The following is a 22,603-nucleotide window of genomic DNA, read 5'->3' on the forward strand; positions in this document are numbered from 1 at the left end:
CAAGAACTATTCTAAACTAGGGAGAAACTTTTTTTTAATTCAACAATATATGGAAGTGAGATTCAAACTTTCTACGTTTGAATTAAAAATATTAAACAATTGAACTTTGTTCAGATTGATACAATAAAAAGTTTATGACTGTGACAGAATTTATTTATAAATTTAGTAATCGTTACAATCTTATACAACTGTATGGATGTTCGTTTTCTGTGACTATACTGAGCCTTGGTTCTATGTCCATTCTCTCAACCATTGCTCTTGAGTTTAATTTTATCGGGTGAGTTTGATATTTTTTTATTTAAAATAATGATTTTAATTACGACACTTGTTTGTTTTGATTAATTACATCATCTTAAAAGTGATTGTAAATTTGTAATCACTATTTCTTTTTTTACGCATTATCTATATCTATATCTAAATGGGGCTGTGGAGGAGAATCTTTGTCTTTCCATTTTGCCCCCGACTTTTGAATATATACCTATTTTGCCCTTCAAATTTCTACGAGAGACACAACTGTTCGAGTTAAGGTGTCTGTTGAGATAAAAAATCCAAAAAGTTGTGACCATTGGATGAAATAAGGAGTTTAATCCAAAAGAGTTGTAATTGTTCAAGTGAAAAGGTGTGTTGAGAGAAGTTAATCCAATGAAAATTACAACTATTTGATGAAACGATGCATCTATCCTCGTATAGGTGTCATAACAAATAATCTCTAAAATGAAAAATTATGTCTTTTTCTTTTATGACCTGTTTGGGGAGGGGAATACCCTGGACACGTGGAGGACCCCCATTGATGCTCCAAGATGGCTCATGAGTCATGCCCAGCTCGGATAGCCGAGATGGCCGCCACCAACGCCGACAAATGCTAAGTATGAGGGCCGAGGTGAGCCTGGCCCAGGTCTGACCTACCGGGGAGCTCGGTAGGGACCGAGATGAGCAACTGTCTGCGGCGTGATTATCGGGCGTAACCGTCGGTCCCGAGATTATCGGGTGTAACCGACGGCCCCGAGATTACCGAATGTAACAGTCGCTAGATTAGCGGGACCGCCACCCATAAGTAGAGGACCTCACTCCCCGATCAGGTACGATGATTTCTGGCTCCGAACTAAACTTGGAATCCGACCTATACTGACTTGATCGTCGGAGTGCTCACCTTTTTGTGCAGGTCCGCCCAAGTGTTCAGGTCGGTCCGGAGGCCGAGTTCGAGCTACAATCAGGAACACACTGTTGTGCACATCTCTGCATAAACATTTGGCGCCGTCTGTGGGAACGACTGACAATCTAAGTCATCCTAATTCCTTTAAACCAACACGCGAGCGAACATAGTTCAACCAGCGAATTCGACTAATACGACAGATCGAAGGACTCTAGCTGCCAGCGATGCCCACCAGAGGGAGGTCGGAGCAGCGGCGGTAGAGGGGCAAGGTCACGACGGCCTAGCAACGGAACCCCTCCGCAGGTCGGCACAGATCATCGCGCCTGCCCTACCGCCTGCGCACCCGAGGACGTCCAAGGCCACCCGTGGCCGAGGTGGGACCTCTAAGAAGGGCGCCCGGGGTCCAGCCCCGGCTCCAACAAGCGAGAACTTTGATGCGCTCCAGAGAGAGATGGAGGCAATGCGCACACAAATGCGCTCTATGGAGGCAATGTATAACGAAATGGTGCTGGCTGCAGGCGCAGGGTCCCGATCTGAAAATCGAGTGACGCGCATGGACGTACGCGAGCAAAGGGGTTCCCACCTCGGCCCAGCCGAGGAAGAACGTCCCGAAGACAACGAGAGTGAGGGGTACACTCGCCAGAGGGGAGACCTCCGTGAGCATCTCAACAGAAAGAGAGGCTCGTCTCTCCGAAAAGGGCAGTCACCATCCCGCTCCCACAGGAGCTCCAACCAGCAGGCTGAATCCTCTCACAATCTCGCGGGGATAATCACAAGGGAGGAGTTCGACCAGCTGAGGGGGGAGCTCGATGCTCAGGTGGAGGCCTTAAAGGCCAAATGTGAGCAGAAAGACGATTCACTGAACGATGGCGACTTGGGAGAATCGCCTTTCACCTCGGACGTTTTGGAAGCACCAATCCCTCCGAAGTTCAAAGCTCCTACCGTGAAGCCTTATGACGGGATGAAGGATCCCAAGGACTATGTTGAAGTCTTTGAAGGCCTCATGGACTTCCAAGCGGCATCAGACGCAATCAAATGCCGCGCCTTTCAGATTGCGCTTACTGGCAGCGCGCGATTGTGGTACCGGAGACTGCCAGCCAGGTCGATCTCAACCTACTCTCAGCTGAGAAGGGAGTTCCTCGCCCAGTTCTCTTCTCGGCACTATGACAAAAAGACAACGACCCATCTCGCCACCATCAGGCAGAAGGAGGGTGAGACGCTGCGGGAGTATGTCACCAGATTCCAGGAGGAGCAGTTGAAGGTTGCACACTGCTCCGATGACTCGGCCATGTGCTATTTCCTCAACGGTCTAGCCGACGAAGTCCTCACGGTGAAACTTGGAGAGGAGGCCCCGGCCACCTTCGCCGAGGTGCTCCAGAAGGCGAAGAAAGTCATCGATGGACAGGAGCTCCTCCGAACCAAAACCGACCGACCTGAACGAAAGATCGGCCGGGGCAGAAGTGGGAAAGATGAAAGGGCAGATCCCAAGTCCAAGGACAAGGGATCCTTCTCCAGCGGCCGAGCTGAGTATCGAAGGGCGGAGAACGGACCTACCAGGAGCCGACCTTACGAGCGCTTCACCCCAACCACGATTCCAATTTCCGAGATCCTAACGAACATCGAGGATTCTGGAATGGAAAAACTACTCAAGCGTCCGGAGAAACTTCGGGAGCCCCGGAGAGGCGCAGCAAGGACAAGTATTGCCGCTTCCATCGGGAGCACGGCCACAACACGTCGGACTGCTGGGAATTGAAGCGCCAAATTGAGGATCTAATTCAAGACGGCTACTTCAAGAAGTTTGTGGGAAAGCCCAGGACCAGCTCAGCAGAGAGAAAAAGGAAGAGCGAAAGCGTTCAAGGACGCCACCCCGGCGCACCGACCGACCTGCGGTCATCAATACCATTTTTGGAGGGCCAAGCGGGGGTCAATCCGGACATAAAAGAAAGGAGTTAGCCCGTGAAGCCAGGCGCGAGGTGTGCATCATCAGGGAGCAGGGGCCGACCTGCCCAATCACCTTCGACGGTGCAGACTTGGAGGAGGTCCACCTGCCCCACAATGATGCCCTTGTGATTGCTCCCTTGATTGATCATGTGGTGGTCAGGAGAGTGCTGGTAGACGGGGGCGCATCCGCTAACATCCTGTCCTTACCGACCTACCTCGCCTTGGGCTGGACGAGGTCGCAATTGAAGAGAAGCCCGACTTCGCTGGTTGGGTTCTCTGGAGAATCGGTCATCCCAGAGGGTTGCATCGACTTGCCGGTCACGCTGGGGCAGGACCAAACTCGGGTCACTCAAATGGCCGAGTTCGTGGTAGTTGACGGTAGATCGGCCTATAACGCCATCTTTGGGAGACCCATCATCCACTCATTTCGGGCCATTCCCTCAACACTTCATCAAATTTTGAAGTATTCCACCCCCCAATGGCGTGGGCACGGTCCGAGGAGAACAGACCGCTTCGAGGGAGTGCTATGCCGCCGCACTCAAAGGCTCATCGGTCTGCGCCCTCGAAACTCTCAGGGATGGGACGCTCGAGTTCGAGGCCGACCTGCCGAGGAAGGAGTTTGCCGCACCCACTGAGGAGCTCGAGCTTGTTCCTCTGCTTAGTCCCGAGAAGCAGGTAAGCATAGGAACCAAGCTGGGGGCCACCGACAGAGAGGAGCTAATCCACTTCCTCAGATCCAACTCGGACGTCTTTGCGTGGTCCCATGAGGACATGCCTGGCATTGACCCGCAAATTATGACGCATCGCCTTAGCATAGATCCATCATTCCGACCTGTGAAACAAAAGAGAAGACCTATAAACAAGGAGAGGAGTGATGTAATTGTTGAGGAAGTTAACAAACTTTTGAAAGCTGAATACATAAGAGAAATTTCGTATCCCGAGTGGCTCTCCAATGTTGTATTAGTTAAAAAATCTAACGGCAAGTGGAGAATGTGCGTAGATTTTACGAACTTAAATAAGGCATGTCCGAAAGATTGCTTCCCACTGCCGAGGATTGATCAGCTCGTGGACGCCACAGCCGGGCACGAACTGCTCACTTCATGGACGCCTACTCTGGGTACAACCAAATCAAGATGCATGTCCCAGATGAAGGTCATACCGCTTTCATAACAGACCAAGGTCTGTACTGCTACAAGGTCATGCCCTTCGGGTTAAAGAACGCAGGAGCGACCTACCAGAGAATGGTGAACAAAATGTTCGCCACGCAGATCGGCCGGAATATGGAAGTGTATGTGGACGACATGCTTGTCAAGAGCAAGCAGTCTAAGTCGCATCTCTCCGACCTGGCCGAAGCCTTCGAGGTTCTGAGGGCATATCAAATGAAGCTCAACCCTGCTAAGTGTGCCTTTGGAGTCTCCTTGGGAAAATTCCTTGGCTTCATGGTAAACAACCGGGAATCGAGGCCAACCCCGAAAAGATTAAAGCCGTGATCGAGATGGAGGCACCTAAAACGCTGAAACAGCTTCAGTGCCTCAATGGCAGGATTGCGGCCCTGAACCGGTTTGTTTCAAGGTCGACAGATAAGTGCCTCCCTTTCTTCAAGGTCTTACGAAAGAAAGGGCCGTTTGAATGGACAGCGGAGTGCGAGCAAGCATTTCAGCAATTGAAGAGCTACCTCTGTTCGGCACCCTTGCTTGTCAAGCCCATGCCGGGGGACAAGCTCCAATTGTACCTAGCAGTGTCTGACAGTGCCGTCAGCTCGACCCTAATCAGGCAAGAGGAAGCGCGGCAAAACCCGGTCTACTACACAAGCAAGGCTATGACCGAAGCCGAGACTAGATACCCTCAGATGGAGAAGTTGGCTCTCGCTTTGGTCACCTCGGCCCGACGACTTAGACCATACTTCCAAGCCCATATGGTGGTGGTGCTCACTAACTTGCCCCTTAAAAGTATCTTCCACAAGCCGGAAGCTTCCGGACGCCTAATGAAGTGGGCAATAGAGCTAAGTGAGTACGACATTCAGTTCGAACCCAGAACTACGTTGAAAGGACAAGCAGCGGCAGATTTCATAGCCGAGCTCACACCACCTTCCGAGCTGAGCGAGTCCGACCTGCCTTGGACAGTCTATGTCGACGGATCCTCCAATGAGAGGGGGTGCGGAGCCGGGGTCCTCTTGCTCGGACCAGGGGGTGAGCGATTTGAGTATGCCTTGCGGTTCAGCTTCCGGACTTCTAACAACGAGGCTGAGTATGAAGCATTTATTGCCGGCCTGCGAATCGCTCGAGCATTGGGGGCCTCTTGTGTTAAGGTCTTCAGTGACTCCCAGCTGGTTGTGAGCCAGACCAAGGATGAATACCAAGCCAAAGACACCCGAATGGAGAAGTATTTGGGCAAGGTCAGATCATACCTCGCCCAGTTTCGAACTTACGAGGTAAGTAGGATTCCGCGAGCAGAAAATTCTAATGCTGACACCTTGGCCAAGTTAGCATCGGCGTACGAGACCGACCTCGCCAGGTCGGTCCCCGTCGAGATCCTAGATAATCCCTCCATCTTAGAGCCAGAACTGATGGAGATCGGCGCTCCAGAATCCTCATGGATGGACCCGATCGCGGACTTCATTAGGGGCAACTCACCACAGGACCCCAAGGAGCGCAGAAAGTTGGCAAGGCGGGCAGCTCGGTTCGTGGTCCGAGATGGGGCATTGTACCGACGTGGCTTTTCCCTGCCTCTATTGAGATGCCTAACCCCTGAAGAGGGCCCGTACGTCCTCAGAGAGATCCACGAAGGAGTGTGCGGCAATCACTCAGGCGCCCGGTCGCTGTCAGCCAAAGTGATCCGACATGGATACTATTGGCCGACCCTCAGCCAGGACGCCAAGAAGTTCATTAGAACTTGCGACAATTGCCAACGCTACGGAACCATAATCCACCAACCTCCCGAGCTGCTCACCCCCATCTCGGCCCCATGGCCATTCGCGCAGTGGGGGGTAGATATCATTGGTCCTTTCCCTTTGGGCAAGAGCCAGACCAAGTTCGCTGTGGTTGCTGTGGATTACTTCACCAAGTGGGCCGAGGCCGAGGCGCTCTCCCGCATAACGGAATCCAGGGTCACGTCCTTCGTATGGACGAATATCATATGTCGCTTTGGTATACCGCAGGCCATAGTGACAGACAATGGGAAGCAGTTTGACAATGCCAAGTTCGAAGACTTTTGCAGCAAACTTGGTATAAGTCATCTCAGCTCGTCCCCCGCACATCCGCAAGCAAATGGGCAGGTGGAGGCAGTCAACAAGATCATCAAGCGAGACATCAAACTTAGACTAGACTCCAAGAAAGGTAGGTGGGCCGAGGAGCTACCAGAGGTTCTGTGGTCGTACCGGACCACCCAACGAGAGTCGACGGGCGAGACCCCGTTCTCCCTGGCCTTCGGCTCCGAAGCTGTAGGCCCGGTTGAGATCGGCATGCCATCTGACAGAGTAGAGCATTACGAGCCTACGACGAATAAGGATGAGCTGCTCCTCAACCTCGATTTGTTGGAAGAAAGAAGAGCAATGGCCCAGCTACGCCTGGCGGAATATCAGAGCAGAATGGCCAGACATTACAATGCCCGCGTTCGACCTCGGGCCTTTCAGGTCGGACATCTGGTCTTAAGGAGGGTCCAAACGCATGTGGGTGCCCTTGATCCGGCCTGGGAGGGCCCGTTTGAGATCAAGGGCATAGTCCGACCTGGGACGTACATATTGGCCGATCTGAAAGGAGACGTCCTCGCGCACCCGTGGAACGCGGAGCACCTGAAGCGTTATTATCCTTGAAATACAAAAGGATTTTCAATGCATCTGTAAAGACTGTTCCAACAGAATTATGATCGGAATAAATGTGATGATTTAATTTCATGCTTCCGAGTTCGACAAAAAATTAAATGGGGGCCACGGACTCCCACGCGATCGCATTCCAGCAGTTGGTTCAAATTCAATCCTTCGAAGCCTAAGGGTACGAGGTGCGATGCCAAAACCACTGACGAACTTAAAATTCAAACCTTCAAGGCAAAGGGGGCGATGTGGAAAATTCAAAATGATCAAGCCTCCGAACTTGGGGGTACGAGGAATGATATGAAGAATAGCTACGGACTTGAAGAGTAGCTACGGACTTAGGATTTTAGCCTTGTTACCTTTTTTAAGTTAAGGGTAAAATGTTAAAAATCCAGAGTTGATGCAATGCATTGAATGCTAGACAGAGATTCAAATTCAAACTTTCAAATTATTTTAATTAAAGGCGCGACCTCAAAAGTAAGAGGTGCGAGGTGACATTAGCTGCAGTTCAAAGGAAAAGCAAAGAAAAGAGGTTGCCAACAACAAAGTGGAAGCAAAAGGGAGTCTCTTTATTGAATGAAGAGCAGAGCCAAGGCTTATAGACTTTGCAGCTCTGCCCTGACACTTACAAAACCAAAGAAGAGGGAGGAAGATCAGCGAAAAGCCTCGTGAAGGGTGGTCGCCTAAGAGCCCGCTTGAGGAGCGCCCTCTTGAGTGGGGCCGACCTGGTCCTCTTCGGGATCGGAGTAGTCGGAGTCCAAATCTCTGACATACTGATCCACCAACGCTTGGGGGCCAGGGGTGCCGCCAGGACCAGACGCCCACTTCTCGGCATACCTCCTTTTCAGACCGCTGAGATCGATCTAAAGGTCGGGCATGTCGGAAGCAATGCCCTTCATGAGGAACTTGAAGCCCGCGTCGGAAAAATCTTTGGCAAATCCATCGAAGTCAGGATGTTGCCTAAACGATTCCTCCAGTAGGACTCCATTGCTGAGGCGCTCCTTCGCCGTCTCCAGCTCGGCAGTCGCATGCTCCAGCTCCTTATCCTTCGCTTCAAGCGCCTGGAGCATGTCGTCCTTCTCCTTCAGGAGCTGGAACTTCTCCCTCTCCAGGCCCCTGGTAATAGCGTGGGCAGCTCGGAGTTGGGCCTTGCACCTGTCCTCCTCCTTCTTCAGCAGCTCGGCCTGGGACTCCACCTCGGCCTTCAAAGCCTCCACCTCAGAGTGAGCCTTCAGCAGCTCATCCTTCATGGTGGAGGAAGCAACCTCCAAGGCAGCGGAGAACTCCTCTTTCTCCCTTGCTGCCAGAACTTCCCTTCCATCCAGCTCGGCCTTGACAGCCAGAGCCGATTGAATGGAAGCCACGAACGCCTAAGAAATGATACAAGGAAAAAGTTAGATCGGACTACCAGTTGGGCGAAATCAAGCAAAAATGGGGCACTAGTTTTACCTCGGCGGCGTAGTCGATGGTCCTCTGCATAACGGACCCAGGGTCGCTCACAAATTTGGACGCCCTCCTTAGGCAGCGGTCCAAACTTGCAGCTGAGATGCGGGACACCTGGTCCCTCACCCCGGAACTTGACGGCTCAATTCTGAACCGTGCCGTCACGTCGGACGTCCCGCCCATCCTGGCCACAGGATCGTCCACCCGATCTGCGAAACTTGCAGGCAAGACCCTGCAAGCCCCGACCTCCGAGGGGGAGATCGCCTTCTTTTTCTTCCTTCTTCGCTTCAGAGGGGCTTCCTCCCTCGCCTCCTCGCCCAAAGGCGGGGCGTCCACCGCCTCGGTCTGGTCGTCCACCACCTCGGTCTGATCCCTGGGGCGCTTCTCCCTCGAGGGACCCCCAGAAGACTCCAGCTCGATCACTGGGGCTGGATCTTCCGAGGCAGGCCCTGCCACGGCAGGGGTGGCAGGTTTCGAACTCTGGGCGGCCTCAAGAGCATGGGCTCGGCCCTTAGACTTGCGCTTCACGCCGCTTGCAAATCCGCAAACCATGGCTGCGAAATAAAAACAAGGGTCAGCGCAAGGTTAGAGGAAAAAGGGGGGAAGCAAGCTCGGCATACCAAGTTCAGAGTTCGGCCTTGAGGATTCAATGGGACGAACTGCAGGGTTGTAATCTAGCAGCCCGGACTCAAGCAGCAGTTCGTCAGTCACCAGGGTTCCGACCTTCCTACCCCTCGAAAAGCGCTCCTTGTAGTATTTCAGCGTATCGAAGGAGGCTTGCGTAAGCTCGGGGACTGGTCGGATTGAAACTGCACGAAGACAAAATCCGAGTTAGACCTGAATGACAGAAGAAAATTACGAAAAGTAAGAACTACTCCGTACCTAGGTTCCCAAACCTAATGGGGACGTCAAAGAAGGAACGACCTGACTCGTCCTTCGCGAGCCATTCCCCGGAAGCGTAGAACCACTTCCTTACCCATCCCTTGATGGAGGTCGGCCCCTTAACTATACCGCCTGCACCTTTTCTTACGCACATATAGAACCGACCAGGCTTCTTAGCTATCCTTTTCGCCTCGAAGCACGCGAGGAGCTGATCTACGTCCAACAGCTCGGCCTCCTCACTATCCCGAGCTCGTAGCCAAAAGAGGATGGCCAAAGCGAAAATGACACCCCACCCATTGGGGGCCACTTGAGCCGGAGCTAACCCAGTCCGGAAGAGAAATTCTTGGACAAAAGGGTGAAGGGGAAGTCTGAGGCCGTACTCAAACATTTTGAAGTAGAGAGTGACCCATCCCTCTGGAGGATTGTCAGCTCTCTCCCCCTCCTCCGGAAGCCTGAGGAGGATGTTCTCAGGGATAGCAAACCCCCTACGAAGGGATCCGAGGTAGTGCTCAGGTATCCTAGAAGGGTATTCCAAACCCTGACCTGAAGTGGAGGCGTCACTATCCTCCCCGTCATCGGAGATTCTAAAGTTTTCTATCTCCTCGAGCTCGGACTCTAACCTACGAGCTAAATCGGATCCTAGGTTGCTGCTAATAGAGGACGACATGGCAATTACGTTCGAAAGAGAGAGGGAAGAGACCGACCTACCAAGGGTTCGAGCTGCCTTCAGATCGAACTCCAAGAATTCAAGGAACGTAAGGTATGATCTGAAGGATTAGGGGCATTTATAGCCCGCCGGAAGAATTTCCCCACCGTACACGTGTAATCAACGAGCGGCAAGGATCCTCTCTGAGATCCGAAGCGTCGGAATATTTGAATATTCCGACGATAAATCTTCCGCGACGGTTGTATTTTCCCACGAATAGGAAGTCGCCACGTGTCCAAAGCAAGTCGAATGAACTTCTCTGCCAGGTCGAGATCGGACCAGACAGAAAGGGGGCCAATGTTTGGGGAGGGGAATACCCTGGACACGTGGAGGACCCCCATTGATGCTCCAAGATGGCTCATGAGTCATGCCCAGCTCGGATAGCCGAGATGGCCGCCACCAACGCCGACAAATGCTAAGTATGAGGGCCGAGGTGAGCCTGGCCCAGGTCTGACCTACCGGGGAGCTCGGTAGGGACCGAGATGAGCAACTGTCTGCGGCGTGATTATCGGGCGTAACCGTCGGTCCCGAGATTACCGGGTGTAACCGACGGCCCCGAGATTACCGAATGTAACAGTCGCTAGATTAGCGGGACCGCCACCCATAAGTAGAGGACCTCACTCCCCGATCAGGTACGATGATTTCTGGCTCCGAACTAAACTTGGAATCCGACCTATACTGACTTGATCGTCGGAGTGCTCACCTTTTTGTGCAGGTCCGCCCAAGTGTTCAGGTCGGTCCGGAGGCCGAGTTCGAGCTACAATCAGGAACACACTGTTGTGCACATCTCTGCATAAACATGACCTAAAACTCATTTTCAAAATATTAATGAAGATTTTTCTTATCTTCATGTGTGAAAACTGAACCATGTCAAAAGAATATTTGAGATTCCAAAAACATATTTAATCGATTAAGAGGTAGAGTAACAAAATTATGTATTCGTATTATCTTCAAATTTTATTTTTTTTAGATTATTTTAATATTTTTATGTGGATTACTTTTAAGTTATATATTCATGATACCTTCGTGTTTTAATATTTAGTTAATGTTATTTTCAAGTTTGATTTAATATTTAGTTAAGGTTCTTTTCACGTTTTAAAATATATTCATGTTATATTTTAGTATTAGTTTTCTTATTTATCTTAATATGACTTTTTGATTGTTGTTGTTCTTATTTTATTTTTCTTGGTCATGTGATTCTTTATTCTACATTTTTTCAATGATTTCATGGCATACCTAGTATTCAGTTTCTCTCTCAAATTTCAATTCTTTAATTTTTGGTTCATTCTTCCTTATTACATAATATACAAAAGATAAAAGAATGAGTAAATAATTTAAGAAAACACACAAAAAGATTATTGTTGTTTTCTTAAGAAAGAAAAATTGACAACGAATAATATATTTTATTTGAAATAAAATATTAGTACCATTTAAAAATTCCGTTGAGTTGTTAATTATTCTATAGGTTAAATTGGTAGAAATATTATATTAAATATATTTTATTTGAAACAAAATATTAGTGCATTTAAAAGTTCGGTTGAATTGTTATTCTATATGTTAAATTGTTAGAAATATTATATTAAAATGTTTATAACCACATGCGCACGTGAGATTAACTAGTATTTAAAAGTGATTCTACGAATGCTAAATTACTATAAAATGATTCTAAAGTAATTCTGGATCATCATTTTTGGATAGTCTAACAACTTTAGAGTGATTCTTAAGTAATTATAAACCAATTTGATTATTTAAGGAGGGGTTTTTATTTGTTGTCCAACTGGTATTGAAAATCACTTAAAAAATGAATCCAAATATAAAATTAGTATAATTTCTAATAAAGCGTGGTTAATTTGAAGTACTTTTCAAAATTCTAATGTCTTGGGTACATAGTAAAAATTAAAATTTGGTTATTTGAAAATTTAGGAAATACTTGAGATGATATCAAGATCTTTTTCTCTCTACCTTTGAAGGTCTCTCCACTTCTCCTTCGTATTTGTGGCTGTGCGATATACGTCATGTTTTTTTGTATAACAAATGTGGGAGGGGAAATTGAGCTTCAAGATATACGCGTATCGTGGAGTGCACGTATGGGGACATCTAAAATATTTTGGATACCTTTTGAAATATGAATATTCGAGATTCCTATGTCGAGGATATCATTTCTTTACCTTTTTTCCTTTCATTCTTTTATATATATATATATATATATATATATATATATTTACTTTCATTTACTTTCTTTATTTTTTAATTTTATAATTTAATAAAAATGTACTGATGACTAGTAAATAACTTAATTTATGAAATTGGGTATATTTTTATATTACATTCACATATAAAATAAAATTCAACTCAATTCAATTAAACTATATATAATATCTCTATTTGTTTTTAATACTTGAAATGAATTATTACTAATAATATTTATATTATAAATATATAATTTTAAAGTAACATTTTTTTAGCGCTAACATACCTTTAATATTTTTCCTCTAAAAAATATAATGCGAGAATATGATAAATAAATTTCATCTCATATAACATCAATTATTATAATTATCTTTTTAGAAAAAATTAAAGTTAAAAATGAAATTTATATTTAATATAATTATTTGTTAAAACAATATGGAATTGATTGGTTCTAAAGAAATAGATATGTATATACAAAATTAATATGAAACAACAAAATATTAAATTAATAAAAAATCTATTATATAAATGCAAATCACAATAAATTAATATATAAATTATATAAATATCCGTAAGTACTTTTAGAATATTATATAAATTTAAAACATTCCCAAGAATAAACTAGGCAAACAAACATCTTTCTAAATTTCTCTTAAGAAAACCAATGTTATTAAAAAGTTTAAGTTAATAGGATTACTATGTTTACTTCTTTGATTCGTATTCTTTTAAAATGCATCCTAATTCGAGGAGTTACCATGATGTTTAAAAGAATATATTAGTTATAGCTAATAAGAGTATAATTCAGTGGTTAAAATACCTTATTTCATTCTTAAAGGTCAGAAGTTCAACCTTCTATTTCGATATTTATTGTACTAAAAAAAATATCATATGTTTTTTTTGTTGAGTTCAACATGATTCAAATATCTGATTTTACGACCAAGACATATACACTAACCAATTGTTTTATATTCAAGTCAGGCCAAAATGTATGAATAAGCATGGCATTTTTGAAAATATAAACATGCAAGAGGGTGATTTTGTTACTAGGATTTTGTTTTTATGGAGTAAGCTGCAAAAGTTTCCTATTCAAGAAAAAGGACAGTTGAGAAATTTAATGACGTGCTTCACAAATCAAACACGTCAAAATTAAGGATTTAGACACAAAACACGTTGCATTTCTTTTTACACCCAAAAAGAAAAAAAAAATTAAAGTGGTTAAAGGCTGTTTATGGAATTCAATTGTCAACTTGGAAAATTTTATTAAGGAAAATCTACGTGGATTCCCATTAAAATTAAAAAAAAATTGTTACTTTTCCACTATTAATACTCTTTTTCAGACAACTTTCTTTCATTTTAAAAATTTTATTAATTTATTTTAAAAATAATTTTACTTTTTGAATATTAGTTAGTAGCTCGATACCCATTCCCATAATTATTAAAAAAAAATTGTCATTTAGCATCCTCGTATCATAGCTGTGGTGAGCACAACTTCACTTTTGGTTTCACCTAGGATGTCTCGTACAAATAAAAGATCATTGTCCTTTATATACCATATTGAATTAGTTAGAAGTTAAGATTATGTGGACTTAGTTATAAGTTATTTTAAAGTTGTTTAGATTTTGTGTTTAATTTTAGCAAATAAATCTCCTTTTTTGTTAGGGAAGTTAGGAGGTTATTCCTAGATTTTGTTTCCTCGTAACCTATAAATAGTGCCTCTATTCCTCATCTTTGATCAATCAATTTGAGAATTTATTTCTTCTCTCTACGTGGATTCCCATTACAAGTAGTCTTGATGGAAATTTTTGGGAGATTGACGATCTAAATACCATAAGTGAGTTTCCTCAGTAAAAAATACCTGAGATTGATGGGCTAAATACCGAGTCACCTCAGCCAAAAATACCTACCCCGATCGTCCCAATTACTCAGATAGAAGAGTCAGTTCCTATTATTTCCTGTAATAATGAAGATGATCAAGTCAACCCAAATCGAAGTGACAAGCAACTTGAGACTCTTGTTTATTCTCGGCGACAAACGGTTCAAAGAGGAGTGGAGCTACCACAGCCTCTACAGCAAAGTCATGAATCCATCTCGTCCTTAGGTACTAAACAATCTACCCTTGTGCCTCAAGACAATACAAATGATCTTGATCTCCCTATTGCACTTAGGAAGGGTGTGAGATCGTGTACTTAACATCCAATTGCTCGATGTGTTGGTTATAGTCATTTATCTTCAGCAGTTCAGACCTTGGCTCTCAATCTGGAAGCCAATGAGGTACCAAAATCCATTCAAAAGGCTATGAGCAATCCACAGTGGAAAAATGCAGTAGATGATGAAATGAAGGCTTTAAAGCTTAATGATAAGTGAACAGTAGTTGATCGTCCTCAAGATAAACCAACGATAGGATGCCGTTGGATTTTTACTGCCAAATATAAGGCTGATGGGTCCTTTGAAAGGTATAAAGCAAGATTGGTGGCCAAAGGATACTCTCAGACTTTTGGGGTAGACTATCAGGAGACATTTGCACCCATTGCAAAATTAAACACAATTCTTGTCCTTTTGTCCCTTGCTGCAAATTTGGATTGGAAACTACAACAACTAGATGTCAAGAATGCATTCCTCAATGGAGATTTGGAAGAAGAGGTGTACATGAACCTTCCTCCTGGATTTGACATTGATAAGTATGATGGGAAGGTGTGTAAGCTGAAGAAATCTCTCTATGGTTTTAAACAATCCCCACGTGCATGGTTCGGGCAATTTTCAAAGGCTGTTTGTAAACAAGGATATACCCAAGCTCAAACTGACCATACAATGTTCTATAGGCACTCTCAAGGTAAGATCACCATCCTCATTGTTTATGTCGATGATATTATCGTCACAGGTGACCATCATGAAGAAATAGAGAGACTAAAACAGGCACTTCGAAAGAAGTTTGAAATAAAGGACTTGGGAACACTTCGGTATTTTCTAGGGATGGAAGTTGCAAGGAGCAGAATTGGTATATCTGTATGTCAAAGAAAATACGTACTAGATCTCTTGAAGGAAACTTGAATGCTTGGATGTAAACCATCTGATACTCCAATAAGTCCCAATCATAAGTTGGGAGAGAGCCTAGATGGGGTACCCGTTGACAAAGAATCATCGTCTTGTTGGAAGTTTAATCTATTTATCCCACACTAGGCCGGATATTGCATTTGCAGTGAGTGTTGTAAGTCAATACATGCATGCTTCTACTGAAGAACACATGGAAGCCATGTATCATATTCTTAGATATCTTAAAGGAACTCCAGGACTTGGATTATTTTTTGGAAAGGATGATGACAGAAAGATTAAGGTGTTTACAGATGCTGATTGGGCAGGTTCTGTTCAAGATAGGAGATCTACGACAGGATATTGTACCTTCGTATGGGGTAATCTTGTTACATGGAGGAGTAAGAAACAATCAGTTGTTGCAAGAAGTAGTGCTGAGGTTGAATTCAGGGCATTATCTCATGGTATTTGTGAGATAATGTGGCTGAAACTCCTTCTCCAAGAACTCAAGATCAAGTTTGATAGTTCAATGGAAGTCCATAGTGACAAGGCTGGAATTGCTATTGCACACAATCCAGTGCATCATGATCGTACTAAACATGTTGAGGTTGACAGACATTTTATCAAAGAGAAGATTGAAGAGAAATTTATAAATCTGATGTATGTTTCATCATCAGATCAAACTGCAGATATCCTAACGAAAGAACTCTTGAGACCCATGTTTGAAAGGTTGTTGATCAAGCTGAAACTGTTCAATCTGTATAGTCCAGCTTGAGGGGGAGTGTTGAATTAGTTAGAAGTTAAGATTATTTGGACTTAGTTAGAAGTTGTTTAGATTTTGTGTTTAATTTTAGCAAATAAATCTCATTTTTTGTTAGGGAAGTTAGTAGGTTATTCCTAGATTTTGTTTCCTCTTGTAACCTATAAATAGTGCCTCTATTCCTCATCTTTGATCAATCAATTTGAGAATTTATTTCTTTTCTCTTTTCTCGTGTATGTCTCTCTAGTGTCTCTATCCTTAGTTTTTACATATGAATCACTCTCTTTCTTAACCAATGTAGGACTTTGTTTACACACTTTCAATATCGACCATTCCTTTCGATCGCTCACTACGCCTGTAGTTTGAGTTATTTCAACCTTCTACTCTCCTTCGTCAAGACATTCCATTAGAAGTATCATGCCTACTGTGTTAATAGAATGAAAGTTGTTTTTCTTTACTGTTTTTTTAAGATAATTTTTCTTTACTGTTAATTAGTTGTAACCACTGTGTTTAGGCTTAGTTAAATATTATTACGTGTGATGAGTGTGAGTTGTAATTCTCTATTTTGGTTTCATTTTATGAGTGAAAGCTTTTTCACCTCATTCATTATAAATTCTGATAATTGTACATATAAATATAATTAATGATATTAGAATGAAACAAGGTTTTTCTCCTGCTGCAATATTCTTTTTTTATCTTCTTCTCTCTTTATTTTCTGATGGTATCAGAAACCTAGTCTCATGATTGTCTAAGATCAATGGATTCAGATGTCAACAATGGTACTTTTGTCTCGCAAGTGATAAATCTGAAAACAAAGTTTCAACTGTGAAACTAAATTGTCAAGAGGTTGTGAGTTTGAATCCTCTCCCCAACATGTTGTCTAAAAAAACTGTGAAACTAAATTATAGCAATTTTCTACTCTGGAAGTTTCAAGTAACTACAACTCTTGTTGAAGGTCATGGATTGGAGGTCTATCTTCAAGGAAATTGAGAGATCCCACTAGAATTCATACATGTAAGCGAGAATTCTATTTCTGTGAAGAAACCAAATCTAGCCTACAATCAACGGAAACAACAAGATAAGTTGTTATAGGGAGAAAATTGCCAAAAATCATATAAATAGAAGTAAAGGAGATCTGTAATGACCCCAATTTTTATATGTCAAATATAATATTGAGATAATTACTCATAAAACATAATTTCGTTAAAATAAAATAAGATAAGAACTTGTATTTTCATCTAAAAATGAAAACGATAACTTAATAAAACTTAACTTATAAACCTTTAGCAGCGGAAATCACAAAATTATTATCCTTAAATGAAACAAGTAAAAATGTGGTATAGTCATAATTAAAAGTATAGATTATAAATAAAATTAAACTGTGTCTCATATCTCCTCCTCGTCAATGCCCAAGTCATCCTCGACGTTATTCCCGTCAACTATATAACTATCTGTAAAAAAATTGAAACAACATGGAATGAGTATAAAAAAAAATACCCAGTAAGTAGTTCCCATCATAAGGAACCTTTCATGCTCAAACACACACATCATGCTTATATGAACGCATACCTCAACCTAACATATAAACCAACGAACAACTTAACTTAAGATACTTGTGCTTCCTAGCATAAACTTACATATCTAAATCCTTAATTTGGCGCCATGCTATACAGAAATACCTCATACCATAACCGTCAATTCCGCATGTAATATTTATAGGGTAATTACCCCCCATAAATACCATTAACATGAACTAATTTGTTTCCTAGGGCCCAGCCTTTAGCAGAAACAATACATGTCATATCATACATCTAGCTGCATAACATAACTGCTTAATTTGGGTATTTCATGCATAACATTAATCTTACCTAAATCCATGACACATAAGACTACTAACTTCACTACGAATGCAATGCATCACACATTATGTCATGCCTTACCTAAACATGATTTGCTATTAAACATACTTAAAATGACATGATAAAGCCATAGAATCATAACATGCTTTGTAATACATAAAATTTAACCACCATCACCATTCCATAACAAAATATATTTAAGCAACATGAATAACATAATTCAATAACAAAACAATGCAACACATAACATAATTCACTTACAATCAAACAATAATACAACAAAACATACAAGGCGGTAACTTATGATAGAATCCACTTACCTGAACTTCGCAAACTAAAAGAAATTCCTTAAAGCTTCCTAATAACAATTAACACAACTAAAATTAGGACTCAATTACCTAAACTAAGCTTACTTAAAGCTTCCTAATAACAATTAACACAACTAAAATTAGGACTCAATTACCTAAACTAAGCTTTCTCCAATAAGTTCTCATAACTAGATATGTTCACTATTCTACTAGTAGAAATCCCTTAATAATTAACCTAGTCCATAATAATCATAAAATATATATATAAATTTGTGAAAAGTAATTTTAAATCTTCATATTAGCCTCTGATTTATATACTATAATATCGATAAAAATAATTTACTGATTTTGCAAATTTACAAAAAAACTAGAGAAAACACATAGCACTAGTTTTCACAATTTTAAACCGTAGGTAAAACTAATCATAAAAATCAATTTTAATACATTCAAATACATTTTAGGTTAGTTTAAAGGTGCTGGTCATGTCTCAAAAATTCAGAATTAACAATCCAAAATTTGATACTAAACAAGCTAAAACTATGAAAATAACATAAACCGTTAAAAACCGTTATGAAGGAATTTTATGAACATTTTTACGACCTTTTAAATTCAAATTTTCAGATCTCAAATCAACAAAAATAAGGACTAAACAGTACCTATTTTATCTTAATAATGAACCCTTAAAATAATTTACACAAGGAAGAATGATGCTTATCGTTGGTGCGTTTTCCTCTCTACCGTAAAAAATAAAAAGAGAAAATTTTCAGCAACTAAGAGAGCTTGAAATGATGATGGAAACCTTAGAAAATGGATATGAACATGCTTAGGTTCTATAAAAATTATTAGGAAAAATCTACTTACAAAACTAGACTAAAAGAAACCGTTCTTACCGAAAAGACAAAACCGCAATGAACGATCCTTGAAGGGACTTGGAAAAGCAACCACAACTCCTCTAAGGTGTGATTTAAAACATAGGATAGATGATTGAGAGGACATTTTCAGATTTGTTTAGAAATGTTGTTGGAGGAAAATGAATGAAACAAACATAGGTAACTTAAGGAGAATGACTTGGAAGATGAAACAATTGGAAGATGAAACAAACATGAATCTTGGAAGATGGAACAAACTTCTTCTCTCTCCTCATACATGGCCAATTACTTAATGGGATTGTTAGTGTTTTTTGGTCTTACTAACTAACTTAATTACTACATGTGTCTCTTAGGTGGAAGGTGGGTTATATTGCCTAATCATGGTTAGTGGAAGGTGAGTTATATTGCCTAATCATGGTTATGAGTTAAGTAAAACTTTATATATTTCCCCAATTAAGTTAATTTAATTGAGGTAGAAAAATAAAGAGTAAAATAAAGGTAATATGAGGTTTTACTTGGTTAATTACCTTAAAATAAAACTTTGGATAAAATGTATGAAACTTTATAAATACTCAAATAGTTCTACCATTACAATTACCATATTTCACAACATTTATCTAATTACTAAAGTAGTATTGTTAATTTTGTTACTTAAATACAATTAATCTCGCTAATCTTATTAATCTCTTATGCATATTTATTTTTGATTAACATACATAATTAATTAAACATTGATAAGATGAATCACTAAATTTTGTTGTAAATTTCTTTTTAATAAGTAAATAAAATTAACTTGAGCTTAATTAGTTAGAGTATTAGAAGCCTACAATTATTAACTAGGATTGATTAAAGTTTATTGGCATAAAGCTAATTAGATTTGACTAGCTTACCTAAAAAAAACAATAATAATATAATCTCATGAAAATACTGTTAAAGGTAATGCATGGCATTACAAGATCAGAAAGATATGTAGAGATCAGGCTAAGTAACTGAAAAGAGGAAAGAGAGCCGAAGAGAGGTAAGCGGGTTGGGGCCCAGCGACCTAGGCCGGCCGTAATGATTCCCGACCCCGTGTAAGCCCAGTCCGAGTCGACTTGGTCTCGGCCCTGAATAGTACAACGTGAGGCCCATTCTGTGATCTCCTGAGTGCATAAGGATTTGACGAATGTAAACCCTAGGAGGATTAGAATTCAGCTGATCCTGAAGGGATTAGGAGTCGACCATTATAAATATAAGGGTAAGTCAAACCCTAGAGGTATGCCTAATAACCCTACTCTTTATACCCCACTACTCCGATACTAACTTAGGCATCGGAGCCCGTGTGGCAAAAGCCACACCGGTCTTAGTGTTGTACTATTTTGCAGGTCTCATCAATCCTTTTGTTATTGAAGATGAGTGCGAATTCAGTGAGATCCCGGGAGGCAGAATTCTAGCATCAACATAAGTTAATCTCTCTTCTTTGCTTGTTAGTTCAACGTCGGAGGAAATGGAAGGCTAGTAGACACAGGAAGGCAGCATGCGCCAGCGTGTCGTTCCACTTCTAAAGAAACTTGGAACTGCCTACTCCAAATTTTCACCTCTGGAACTTTAGCTCAAGTCATGAAAATCAAATCAAAACTTCAGATTTGCAAAATGAGGTTTGTTGAAAGATTATTTTTCGAAAATCAAGAAATGCGTTGATGCTCTAGCAGCTGTTGGCAAACCCATTCCTACAGAATATCACGTCATGTATATTCTTCCTGATTTTGGTACAGAGTTTGAGTCGATGATTTCAGTGATTACAGCCAAAAAACAAACCCTTAAAATATACAAGATGCAATGACACTTTTATTCACACAAGAAACTTGGAATGAAAATAAGGCAATAAACTCAGATGGAACCTTACCTACGACAAATCTTTCAGTTCAATAAAACACACGAAAACATAGGCACAATCAAAATAATGAAAATTCTTAGGGTAAGTTTGGGAGTGATTGTAGAATTAGTGATTTTGAAAGAAGAGATTTAAGTATAATTGATTTTTCAAAATCACCATTCAAGTGATACCTCAAAAATCTTCTTCATTTTCCCTACCATTACTAGAAATATGAGAAGTGAAAGTCAATTCGCCAAAGAAAATTCAGTTTTCTTTGAGCTTCCCCCTTTCTTTTGTTGTGTGAAGGACCAAGCCACACGACAGGTGCTGCTCAAGGGACTCTCCATGAAGGGACTCTCCATGAAGGCCTTTACTGTTTCAATCTTTATCAACATCGGTCCCTATCTTCTCAGCTAAGTGACAATAATCTTCAAGCTCTTGTTTCTCTTTGTAATAGTTTTGATTCTTGCAATTAATTACCTACTACTTCAAACAACAATAATACTTTAGATCTTTTGCATCAGAGACTTGTTGGAACTAAAAGGAGAAATTTAGATGAAGATGATCATTGTGTCGTGGGATGAATCACTGCCTTGAAAATAATTTCGGTACGACCACGCTGCTGTATCGTATACTTGCCGGTTGCTCCTTATGGTTAACACAACTTCGAACTTAAGTGTGCACTCGTCGGAGTCGAATGGAACCGAAGAACATGCTCAGAAAACGTTGTCCCAAGTTCATGAAAAAGCCCCCAAAGAAGAAAACTCAACTTTGTTTAAAAAAATGAAACGTTTTAACTAAATTAATTAATTAAATGTTTCAAAACAAAAATGAATTAATTAATCAAACTGTTAAATAATTAATTCAGTAACGTTTGAATAATTAATTAAAATAGAAATAAAACGTTTTTCATTAAAATTTGTAAAAAGAAGAAATAATAAAATTATTACTTATTTTGCTCTATAAAAACATATTTTTCCTTTGGCATTCTCAACAACTATCCCATCAATGACAAATGGTAAAAATAAAAGTTTTCTGAGAAAAAAAAGTAAAATAAATTTAAGCATTAATATCTTTCGATTTGAATTAATATGTAAAGTAAGGCAACAACCTAAGTAGTGAAAGTGAGTTACCTCTTAAACTTCCAATAATTATGGTTGAGACTCCCACAACATGTTTTAATCATTTGTTTTTCGATTCCTCGATAGAAATTGAGTGCTATTAATGGTCATATACATAAAACCTCGGGTCATTGTGAAAGCTCTAGGAAGAGACCCTTTAACTCTTTCATATAAGATAGCCCACCTTCACTATTACGTTATTGCTTCATCAAGTCTATCAGAGATAAACCACTAAAAAACTGAGTTGTGAAGATGTTACACATTATCCATCAAGTCTATACGGACCATACAAATAAAAGGCTATGGATTCTCGCAGTGCATCACAACACAAGTGTATTATCCATCAAGTCCATACATATCACTCAAATAAAAGGTTATGGATTCTCACAGTACATACAAACATTAAGGTTTTGCTCTCATACATAATGAGAACTAAAAAATTACCCTCCTTGTTAGGCCTTTGGTGAGTCATTCGTGATCTTGAATCTTACATACTCAAAGGAGATAACTTCATTTTTCAGTAAGGTCATGTTTACTTTAATGAGAATAAGGAATGTGAATGAATTTTTCCATTCCATTTGATGATGTTTAACAAGTTGTAGGAATGAAATCAAATTGTGGGACCCACCACAAATTTGGAAATCTCATTCCCTAAAAAAAGCAATCTCATTTATTTCCTAC

The 22,603-nt window shown here is 41.3% G+C and overlaps 1 long non-coding RNA gene and 1 pseudogene across 1 annotated transcript; one reads left to right on the forward strand and one right to left on the reverse strand.

Moving 5' to 3' along the window:
* Positions 1-15,235: 15,235 nt before the first annotated feature.
* On the forward strand, positions 15,236-15,925 carry LOC148212414 (secreted RxLR effector protein 161 pseudogene; annotated as a pseudogene).
* A 755-nt stretch (positions 15,926-16,680) lies between these two features.
* LOC148212415 (uncharacterized) lies at positions 16,681-19,221 on the reverse strand. Its single transcript, XR_015789894.1, has 2 exons — positions 18,968-19,221; positions 16,681-17,361 (listed from the first exon to the last, which is right to left on the reverse strand). It is a non-coding gene; the product is annotated as an uncharacterized LOC148212415 (long non-coding RNA).
* Between the last annotated feature and the right edge of the window lie 3,382 nt (positions 19,222-22,603).

Source organism: Momordica charantia, assembly GCF_013281855.1.
Source record: "Momordica charantia cultivar OHB3-1 chromosome 3 unlocalized genomic scaffold, Mcharantia_2.0 BLBB01000003.1, whole genome shotgun sequence".
Classification (NCBI taxonomy): domain Eukaryota; kingdom Viridiplantae; phylum Streptophyta; class Magnoliopsida; order Cucurbitales; family Cucurbitaceae; genus Momordica; species Momordica charantia.